Raw genomic sequence first — 11,260 nt, 5'->3', positions numbered from 1 at the left:
TGGTGAGCCTCACAGAGTATATCCCAACCCCAGCAGCAACAAAACCCCAAATTGCTAATAGTCCGTATTGGTTGTTTGGAAGTGGATACACCAATCATCATTAGAGCACAGTAAGGTTACATAGATCACTTTTTGTCCAAAGTCTCCATACATTTGTGACCATGTCCCAAGGCTACAATAAGCCAACAAAGCCAAATACAGGCTCATATATATTACTAAATATTATTCATACAGGTCCATTGTCATTCCGGTTAAACACTAAATGGTAAAGCCAATGTTCAAAAAGATCATAAACGGCTGCTAGAGTCTTGGTATTCTCGCCAGTTCGTATTTGTGAGTATCCTCCAGAATTGTTCTGCTTGAGACTTCTCCCGAACCACGAGTCCTGGGACCAATGCAGCTGCCCAACGTCATATCACCAATGTGAAAACCAAATCCATGCAGCCCCAGTGTGCAAATTGGAAGACCTATAAAAAATAACTAGATTAAAAACAATCTAAAACAATAGACAAACCAAACCAAACAACACAAATAAAACCACTTAAAAAGACCGACCCACCCAAATGTACACAAAAAGACCAAAGGGCCGGATAGACCAGAGAACTAATTGCATGGCCAGGGTTTTCTTACAGAAAAGACCCAAAGCCCAAATTTTCATTTACACCTTGTGGGGCCAAGGTCCCCAGCTGGTAAATCCACCGGCTTTCTACTTGAGCCAAGATTTTACCTAAATCTCCTCCTCTAGGGCCCATACTCACAAGATCTATACCTTTCACCCTCATAAAACAAGGGTTACAGTCATGAAATTCCCTATAATGTTTCGGGATTGTCTTCAAACTAGAAGGATCTTCTACTGTTTTTGCTTTCTCTATATCCCGGGCATGTTCTCGAACTCGTAATTTCAATTCCCTTGTAGTGAGACCAATATACACCTTACCACACGGGCAGGTAGAGTGGTAAATCACCCCCTTAGATGAACATGAGATGAATTTTCTAATCTCATATGTTTTTGATCCGTCAAAGTTCGTAAATTTCCTAGTTTTGACACAATTGGCACAAGCCTTACACCGGCCACATGGAAAAAAGCCCACCAACTCATTCCCCATACCTTTCTTTTTTCCGGGCTCATAATGGCTATATACCAGGATGTCGCGGATATTCCTTGACCTCTTAGCCACTATGTCAGGTTTGGGAGGCAAGATTTGTTTTAGTACTGGATCGGTATGTAAAACAGCCCAGTGTTTTTCTACAATTTGTCTAAACTCATACCATTTGTTGTGGTATCCCGTAATTAGTCGCACCTGGTCCTTGCTATCCGTTGTTATTTTCCTATTATTGTTATAAAGCAGGGTGTTCCTGGATGTATTTTTTGCTCTCAACAGTCCCCGTCTTATTGTTTTCTGACCATATCCCCGTTGGAGGAACCTATCGGCCAACTCTTCAGATTGAGCTACAAAGTCTGCCTCCCTCGAACAAATGCGACGGACACGCAGAAATTGGCCAATCGGGATCCCTCTAATTGTAGAGGGTAAATGTGACGACCGGGCATGTAACACTGAATTGGTGGCTGTGCTCTTGCGAAACACACTAGTAACAATGTTGCCTTCAGGAAGGGCACGTATCTGCAGATCAAGGAAGTCAACTGACCTTCCATATTTGAATGTGAGCTTGATATTTAGATTGTTGTTATTCAAACTACTCATCAGGGTATTGAGCTCCATGGTGCTCCCTTCCCACACAAACCAAATGTCATCAATATATCTCATCCACTCCTGGATGAGATGACTCTGGGGGATGGGGTTGCTCATGAAGATGTCCCTCTCCCAAGCCCCCAGAAAGAGAGGTTTGCATAGGAGGGAGCACAGCATGCCCCCATGGCAGTACCCTGTAGCTGCAGATACGTGCCCCGCCCAAACACAAAAACATTGTGTGTAAGTACAAACTCCAGTAACTCCACCAACAGCTGTATTAATTTCCTATCTAAGCTACTGGATTCCAAGTAACAGGCCACCGCTTTAATCCCATCTACATGCCTAATTGAGGTGTAGAGGGCCTCTACATCAGCCGTGACCATAACACCGTTAGGGCCCAGCTGAAGATTATCCAATCTGCGTAATGCCGTTGTAGTGTCCTTGATGTATGATGGCAATTGGGTAACTAGGAGCTTGAGATAATAGTCAAGGACCTGAGTGACAATCTCACAAAGCCCACCATTGCCCGACACAATAGGTCTACCCGGGGGGTCAATGGGGTCTTTGTGTATTTTGGGTAAAAGGTAGAGTGTGGGCATCCTAGGATGCATGTTTTTAATTAATTCCCACAATCTTTTAGGAACTATGCCATCTTGAAATGCTCTCTCCAAAATATCACTAAGTTGGTCCTGAAAAGAAATCATCGGGTTCATGGCCAAGTTTTTGTAGCAGTCTTTATTATCCAAAAGTTTGTGTGCTTGTTTTTCATACAAGGTGTGGGGCCATATCACCAAATTGCCGCCTTCGGCCGGTTTGTATACAACATCCCCCCATCCTTTCAGAATATCCAAAGCTTTTTTGTCTGATTGACTGATGTTAGAATGGCCGAATCCCTTATTGACAAGTTCCTCAATCTCACTGGTTACCAGCCTAGTAAATATCTCTACTGCCGGGCAAGTATTTAAAGCTGGAAATTTCTTTGGCTTCCCAACCAAATGGTTTGGAAACCCACTCACCTCAACAGGATTACTTTCCAACTCTAAAGCTTCCAAATTAGCCAAGGCTTCCCTCTCTTCCTCAGTGTCAAACGTCACAGACCCTTGCCCCTTGTGGTGAAGCTTCTTCAAGATAAGCTTCCTTGAAAAAAGATGTACGTCTTTTACTGATGTGAATGCATCTGGGGAAAATGAGGGACAGAAGGTAAGACCCCTTTCAAGAATAGATATTTGTTCATGAGATAAAACATGTGATGACAAATTAATTACCTTCATTTTGTCACTTTTCTGATATGGTCTCTTCTTAAAGAAATCGTGAGATCTAGAGTTACCACCATATCTTGTGCGTTTATTCCATGGGACAGTCTCTGTACCCTGATTAGACGTGCTAGCATCCGATACGGATGAAGCCGAACTTATGGAGGCAGCCCTAAAATCTCTTTTCTCCTTGTTAGGGCGAGGTTCCTGCCATTTGTAAATCCTGTTAGTTTCATAGTCAGCGACATCCCTGGAATATTTTTTGGTTTTCATAAAACAAATATCCTTTTCCCATTTCTCAAGGTCATTGGTAATTTCCTTGAGAAAATTCTCCAGTTGATCCTTTTTCAACTCTTTCTTCAAAAGAAGCTCCACTCTATTCAACTCCTCTTCTATTCTTTTAATGGACAGAGTGTTACTGTCAATAATAATTTGCAAAAATTCCAAGGAGCATGCTGTAGCAGCTGACATCCATTGATCAACTAATTGCTGATCACCCAGGTCAAAGGTTGGGTACAACTGTACCCTCAAGCCCCTAGGGATAATTTTTTGACTCACATAATTCTCAAGGGTGGTCTTGGTCCACCATACTTTAGTCTTTTTGTGTACATAACTCTTATATTGTTTCATCAAATCTTTATCACTATTGGAGACATCGGCCACTGATTGAGAGACACTCGAATGGAAGATATTTGAAGCTTTTTGACGCCAGGTCAATTCCCTGGCCGAAAAATCCATAGTGGACCACCAAGTGCACTGCCAGAAGACAGAAAGGTATATGGTAAGCACAACGCACCAGCCCATTTCTCTTAAACAAGATGGGCAACGCTCCCAATTCACTATTCACATACTGACAGTAAAGTTATTAGACTATACAAAGTCATGAAGCGTATATAAGTTCACAAAAATATACTTTATTAGCGAATACAAAAATACATACACATTTAAAATTTCTCTCTTCCTTTTTAGCATGTGTTTAAGTTCTGTGTTCATCCGTGATGGTTTCCTTAAATGCTTCATATTCTTCCCTCTTTTTGGAATTGTTAATGATTGTACTTTGAGAATCTAATTTTTCAAGATTTCCCATCCTTCCTGGACATTTTTGTCTTTAAGGATATCCAGCCATTTGATCCCTCCGATTCTTTTTCTGAGTCCCTTAAAATCTGCCTTTCTGAAATCTAACCTTGACGTCTGAGTCTTCACAGGTCTTTCTCCTCGAGTTATCCAAAATTCTAAAATGGCATGGTCGCTACCTCCTAGGGTCCCAGCCACTCATACCTCCTCAACCATTTCCTCTCTGTTCATAAGGATTAGATCTAAGGTAGAAGATCCCCTTGTTTTCTCCCCTACCTTTTGGAAGATAAAGTTGTCAGCAAGAGAGGATAGGAATGTGCTTGACAGAATTATAAAAATGTAACAACTCTTTGAAAATGATGCCACAAACCAAGCTGATTTTTTTTTCTCAATGCTAAATTAAAAAAAAAAAATCAGTACAAGTTTTATTTTGCCGCAATCATGCTGACCTGCAGAATCATGAGGACAGGTTATTTACAGCATACAACCAATGCTGTAAATACCCGTCCTTCAAAAAAAAATGGAGGAATTGCATTTATTCACTGCGTGTTTATATCGTACTGTGGGAAAGGGGTGCCATTTAAATTTTTGCTTTAGTTGGCAAAAAGGCTAGAATTGGCGATGCTAGTAGCTTGATGAGGCATGAGGTGTTTCTAATACTATGATAGACACCCTACAAAAGTTGTAGCTCAGCTATAGACACAGTGAACAAACTGCTCTATTTTATCTGAGCTAAAAAGCAGCTAAGTCACCATCCATAAATGCTTAGCAGTATCAATATTGACTTACATTCGTTCTGGCTCAAGATTGAATATTAAATGGAGTCTGTCAGCAGGTTTTTGCAATGTAATCTGAGGACAGCTTAATGTAGAGGCAGAGATACAGATTTCAGTTATGTGTCACTTATTAGGTTGTGTGTTGTTGTTTATACACAATGAAGGTTTTATCACCAGGCGATAATCATTGTTCAGACCACAGTACATGCGAGCTCTGGACCAACTACGTCCCCTCCTCTGATAGGCAGCTCATTCTCAATAGATAATGTACATGTAAGAGGGTGGTGCTGTTATGGACAGTAAGGAACACGGTGTCACTTTAAGAGGCTGCACCCCCTTGTCTGGCGTAATGGAATGTTCTGCTTCTCCCCTGCAATAGTCGGTGTGATGAACTAGTCTGGCAGAGTGCAGGTGTGGAGCTGTAGCAGCGTGTGTGAGCTGAGGCTGCTGCAGAGAGGACTTTTTGTGCTGATAGCTAAAAGAGAGAAGGACTGTGTCCTGACATAGCTGCAAGAGAGCCACAAAGATACAGAGAAAGGGATTTACAGTTTCCCGGAGCATCCCTAGGATCCAGAAGCAAGAAAACCACGCTTCACAGAGCTGACAGAAAGCCGGGCGCACCACCGTATAGACTGCTGGGGGGCCCCTGGGACTGGATATGATTCTCCAACATCACCGTGAGTCTGTTCCTGTTTGGTGCACCTGTTAGGGCCTAGTGTAGGCTTCAATAGTCAGTACACGGGAGCCGTGTGGCCTGTTTAGTAAAGGCCATGGAGGTTATATGTAGAGTAGCTGTAAGGAGGTTGCTTTCCCTGCTCCTTGCCTGGAACCACTTAGTCAGACAGCTGGGTTGTTGGGGGGAAGACTTTCTGCCCTGGACAGAGGGGACGAGGTGACTGCTGGGAAGAGAGAGGGGAGTGGTCAGAAAAGTGCGGGAGAGAGAGCGCGCCAGAGAGGGGACAGCGTGCCAGAGAGAAAGCAGGCTGCAGCGCCACGCTCCCCATGACAGAGTGCTCCCCGTGAGGGCACTAAGGCTGGAGTGAGAGTGGGGACTTGGAAGCCTCCATAATCTGAGAAGACTCTTCCCCTGACAGTGCAGAGACAGTGACTCAGTGCAGCCCTGGTGACCGCAGTGACAAGCAAAGATCCCTGAGTGAGATAAGTAACTGCCCAGTGTGTGTGTGACATTGTTATTACAGAGAAGCTGCCAGGCTTACGGAGACTCCTGCAGCAGTGACAGAGAGACTGTGCTATTTCCTGGTTCCAGTTTCACTTTGAGAAGAACAGGCTGCAGAGACTTAACCCCGGACTTTCCAGGAGACACAGAAAAGACTAGAATCTCAAGCCCTGCTGGTGACTGTATCCACGTTGGTAAAAGGACCCTCCAGTCAGGATCTCCCTGGGCTGATAAGTTACAAGAACACTCGTTAACCCTTTTGATTCCGCTTAACTGTTTACTGTTTTACTTGACTCTATTAACCCCGTTTACTCCCTGTGAGGAGAATTCTACCCCTGTTAATAAATCCCCTTCAACAGTTGGTCTGTCTGTTCCGTGGTGACATACTCAACCCTGCACTCTATTACATAGCATCATCACTTGTTTATTGTTTACATTTGCTGGTTAGAAATATTTTGAGTCTGTAATAGTTGGAGCACCGTGCTATTTTACGGGAAAGATAACGTTTATAACTCTTGTAAATTGTCTTTTACCATTGTTTACCCCTGTTTGCATCTTCCTCATTCACTTCATCCCTTGCCTTCCAATAAATCTACCCTTTGCTGCTTGCACCTCATCTTGTGTACAGTAGTCTTCCTGCACTGTGGTGGTCCCCCGGTCATCGCTTCATACATAGAGAGCCTGGTGTGGACCGAGTCAGCTTTCTGAGCTCTTCTACACTCTACATTTAAATACTTTGAGGCCACGTGCACACTTTGAGTATTTGGTGAGTTTTGTTTATTAAAGTATTTGTAAGCCAAAACCAAGAGAGGAACAATCAGAGGAAAAATATAATAGAAACATCACCTCTTCTGTATTTTTCACTTGTTCCTGGTTTTGGCTTACAAATACTGAGGTTAAAAGGTGACCAAATACTCAACGTGTGCACGTGGCCTGATTGTGTCACAACTGCACCCAGTAAACTAAGTGATAGATCGTTGGAATCAGTGTTTCTTTTATGGTGCTCTCAGATGAGGTAGCAAAAACCTGCTGGCAAATTCCCTTTAAAGTCCCAATTCATCAAAGCAATTTCGCCAGAAATCAGTATTTATTTATTTTCAAAACTCACAATATTTTTGCGCAACTTGGTGTTTCCAATTGTGGAGCTTCTTATTTCTATTGATTAAAATGAACTTTGTTCATGTGACAAACCCTTTCAGCCAGAAATCTTACTCCAGTCAGGAACTGGAGTAAGGTTTCTTGTGTGGCGCACAGCGATATACGTCACTTGTCAGATGCTCCTGATTGGTTAAGAGGCGTGAACCCTCTTAGTGAATCCATCAGACTCCTACATCCCCCCATCAAGACCTTTGAGAAAAATCACTGGTCTTGATGACTCGGTGACTACATTTTACAAACTAAAAAACACGTTGGTCCAGAACTTTGTGTAGAAAAAGGAGTAATCAATTGTTCATGAGACAAGCGACAGAATGTGTTTATACATAGGCCCCACTATGACTAGGTGAGCGAGACGAGCAGACATGCTAAGAATAGCACAATCTTCATTTAGAACAGCTGAAAAGGCTCTCTTAGGGAAAAAGAATGTAGCGACAGCTTCTCAAGATTTGGTGACGTCTCACAAATTTGCACATTAAATGCCTTGTCAGTTAAAATATCAGGTTTCACAATTCCCCATGGATTACATCTGTGCAAGCCACTAATATATTAAGGAATCATAGCCGCTTATACAGAACAAACAGAGGATTAAACTTGGATAAACAGAAGAGAGCTCAATGTCTTTTATGTCCATGTCTGAGAAAGGCAAAAACGAAATGACCATAAATCATCCTAGTAAAACAACATGGTGTAAATGCGGTGTGTTTATAGAATACTTTATCCCGCCATTTGCCTGGAGTACATAATTCAGCCTGAATGTGCTACACAGGGACGAAGTTTGGATAAGTTGTCGTAATCAAAGACAAAAAATGTATCTTGCTGTTTTATGAGTGTAAGCTCACATAACGAAGGCTATTCGGGCATTTGTGCCTCAAATACATTATGGTTGTTAAAAGGAAATTAAATAAAAGCAGATTAACTGTGTTTGCAGTGTTAGCACAAAAATCCTCAGCGGAATATTGTGTCACCACAGGGAGAATGTGCTAGAAAGGTAAATCCTTTCTGGAAAAATATGAAATTAGCTGTCAAGAAAAATGTCCACAGAAGAAACATACAGTAGATGCCGCCAGTGAAAAATATCTATATAGGCGGCCAAAAATGTAAATACATATAATCTGTTATAATGATGCTATACAGGAAAAAAGAAAAGCTACATGTGCTCTCTATGTAGAAACATGATATATAACGTGAGTTTTCCCATCCCAGATAAATGTCGCAAATTTACAGAGCCGAGTACAACATCTCCACCTCCCCAGCAGCCACCACTCTATACTGAAAGTCTGTTCTCGTTCTGCATTGTTGGTCTCCGAGGTTGTACCAGCATGCAATACATTTTCAAGACATTAGTACTAGTGATGAGCAGGTATACTCGTTGCTCGGGTTTTCCCAAGCATGCTCGGGTGATCTCCGAGTATTTGTTAGTGTTCGGAGATTTAGTTTTCATCGCGGCAGCTGAATGATTTACAGCTATTAGCCAGACTGAGTACATGTGGGGGTTGCCTGGTTGCTAGGGAATCCTCACATGTAATCAAGCAGGCTAGTAGCTGTAAATCATTCAGCTGCCGCGATGAAAACTAAATCTCCGAGCACTAACAAATACTCGGAGACCACCCGAGCGTGCTAAGGAAAACCCGAGCAATGAGTACACTAGATCATCACGAATTAGTACACCTTTAAAGAAATCCTCCCTGTAAAATATACTGTATGGAACTTTATCTTAGGCCGGTTTCACACGTCAGTGGCTCCGGTACGTGAGGTGACAGTTTCCTCACGTACCGGAGACACTGACACACGTAGACCCATAAAAATCAATGCATCTGTGCAGATGTCATTGATTTTTTGCGGACCGTGTCTCCGTGTGCCAAACACGGAGACATGTCAGTGTTCGTGGGAGCGCACGGATTACACGGACCCATTAAAGTCAATGGGTCCGTGTAAAACACGGACCTCACACGGACGTTCTCCGTCTGGGGTCCGTGTGCATGCAGGAGACAGCGCTACAGTAAGCGCTGTCCCCCCCCACATGGTGCTGAAGCCGCGATTCATATCTTCCCTGCAGCAGCGTTTGCTGCAGAGAAAATATGAATAATAGTGTTTAAAATAAAGATCTATGTGTCCGCCGCCCTCCCACCCCCTGTGCGCCCCCCCGCTGTTCAGAAAATACTCACCCGCTCCCACATTGGCTGTCACTCCTTCCTCTCTGCCCCGCGCCTTCTACTGTATGCGGTCACGTGGGGCCGCTCATTTACAATCATGAATAGTCGGCTCCGCCCCTATGGGAGGTGGAGCCACATATTCATGACTGTAAATGATCGGCCCCACGTGACCGCATACACTAGAAGCCGCGGCCAGACCAGGAAGCAGCGAGGGAGGTGGGTGAGTATTTTCTGAACAGCGGGGGGGCGCACAGGGGGTGGGGGGGCGGCGGACACATAGATCTTTATTTTAAACACTATTATTCATATTTTCTCTGCAGCAAACGCTGCTGCAGGGAACATATGAATCGTGGCTTCAGCACGATGCAGGGTACCACACACGTGGGTACCACACGCTCCGTGTGGTACCCACTCGCCATACGGGCAACACACGTGTGCCGCACGTATGGCCTACGTGAGTTCCCAGGCACACGGACACGGATAACTCCGGTACCGATTTATTCCGGTACCGGAATTATCTGGACGTGTGGGACAGCCCTTACAGAGGGAAAAATACACCATACAGCAGTTTCTATGGTTGACTTCTCTAATGCCAATACCCGGGATACGCACCTTCAACAAGATTGTATTTTTTTATCTTTTCAAACTCATCAGCACAAAGTAGGTTTCTGCTAAACACTATAAGATGCCATTAAATAATCTCAATAAATGAATGCCTCTCCATAAAGGGAATTGAGAAGATTAAAAAAATTGCAACCTTCATTTTAACTTCTTCACCCGCAAGCCTGTTTTCACCTTCCTCACCAGTCCAAATTTTACAATTCTTATCAGTGCCGCTTTATGAGATAATAACTCTGGAACATGATTTGTGTTTATATATGAAAATATAGAAAATGTGCCAAAAAATTTTGAAAATTTCACAGTTTTCAAACGTTTAATTTTTATATCCTTAACCACTTTATGACATTGGGATTTTCCGTTTTTCCGTGTTCGTTTTTCGCTCCCCTCCTTCCCAGAGCCATAACTTTATTTTTCCGTCAATATGGCCATGTTAGGGCTTATTTTTGCAGGATGAGTTTAACTTTGGATGACATCATTGGTTTTACCATGTCGTGTACTAGAAAATGGGAAATAAATTCCAAGTGCGGTGAAACTGCAAAAAAAGTGCAATCCCATGCGTGTTTTTTGTTTGGCTTTTTTGCTAGCTTCACTAAATGCTAAAACTGACCTGCCATTATGATTCTCCAGGTCATTACGAGTTCATAGACACCAAACATGTCTAGGTTATTTTTTATCTAAGTGGTGAAAAAAAAATCTGTGCTCTGTGCTGAGAACTTACATGGGGGTTTCCATCTAACTCTCCGGATTGCGTAATTCATTAAAGTATTACTCCCGCATTTGGTTTTTCAAGCGCTGGAGTGGTGCTTTAAATGTATGCCTCCTGCATCTGTTCTTATACTCCAGCGGCTTCACCTTTTACCGATGCCACTCCAGTCTCATAGCGCCATCTTGTGCCCGTGGCTGGAAGTCAGACGTTACATCACAAGTGCTCAATACAACTCTATGAGAGCCATAACGAGGCACATAGAGATTTATTTAAAGTATCCTCTGGCTCGCTCCATGAAACACTGAAGTTGCCGGCAGGTCACTTTTCGGTGGAGACCAAATGGAGCGACGCTTGAAAAGGATAAAAATGGTGACAGGCGAGTATGAGACAGGGGGTAGGGAAGTTACATTTAAAGGACCACTCCTACAGTGCAATAAAAAAAATGCTGGAGTCATGCTTTAAAAAGACAGAGACTGTGTCACCATCTGCCTCATTACAGGGAAACTTCCGCTGGGAGTTCCGTCTGAATCAAGTGTTTCAGAGATTTACACGGAAATCCCAGTGTAAGTGCTCAGCACAAAGCACAGGATAAACCTGAGACAAGCCTTTCTGTGATCTCTGGGAGGCAGAATGAACAAATTTACGGAAGGT

Source organism: Ranitomeya variabilis, chromosome 1 (genome assembly GCF_051348905.1).
Source record: "Ranitomeya variabilis isolate aRanVar5 chromosome 1, aRanVar5.hap1, whole genome shotgun sequence".
In the NCBI taxonomy this organism is placed as follows: Eukaryota; Metazoa; Chordata; class Amphibia; order Anura; family Dendrobatidae; genus Ranitomeya; species Ranitomeya variabilis.
Note: the sequence above shows the minus strand (reverse complement) of the source record.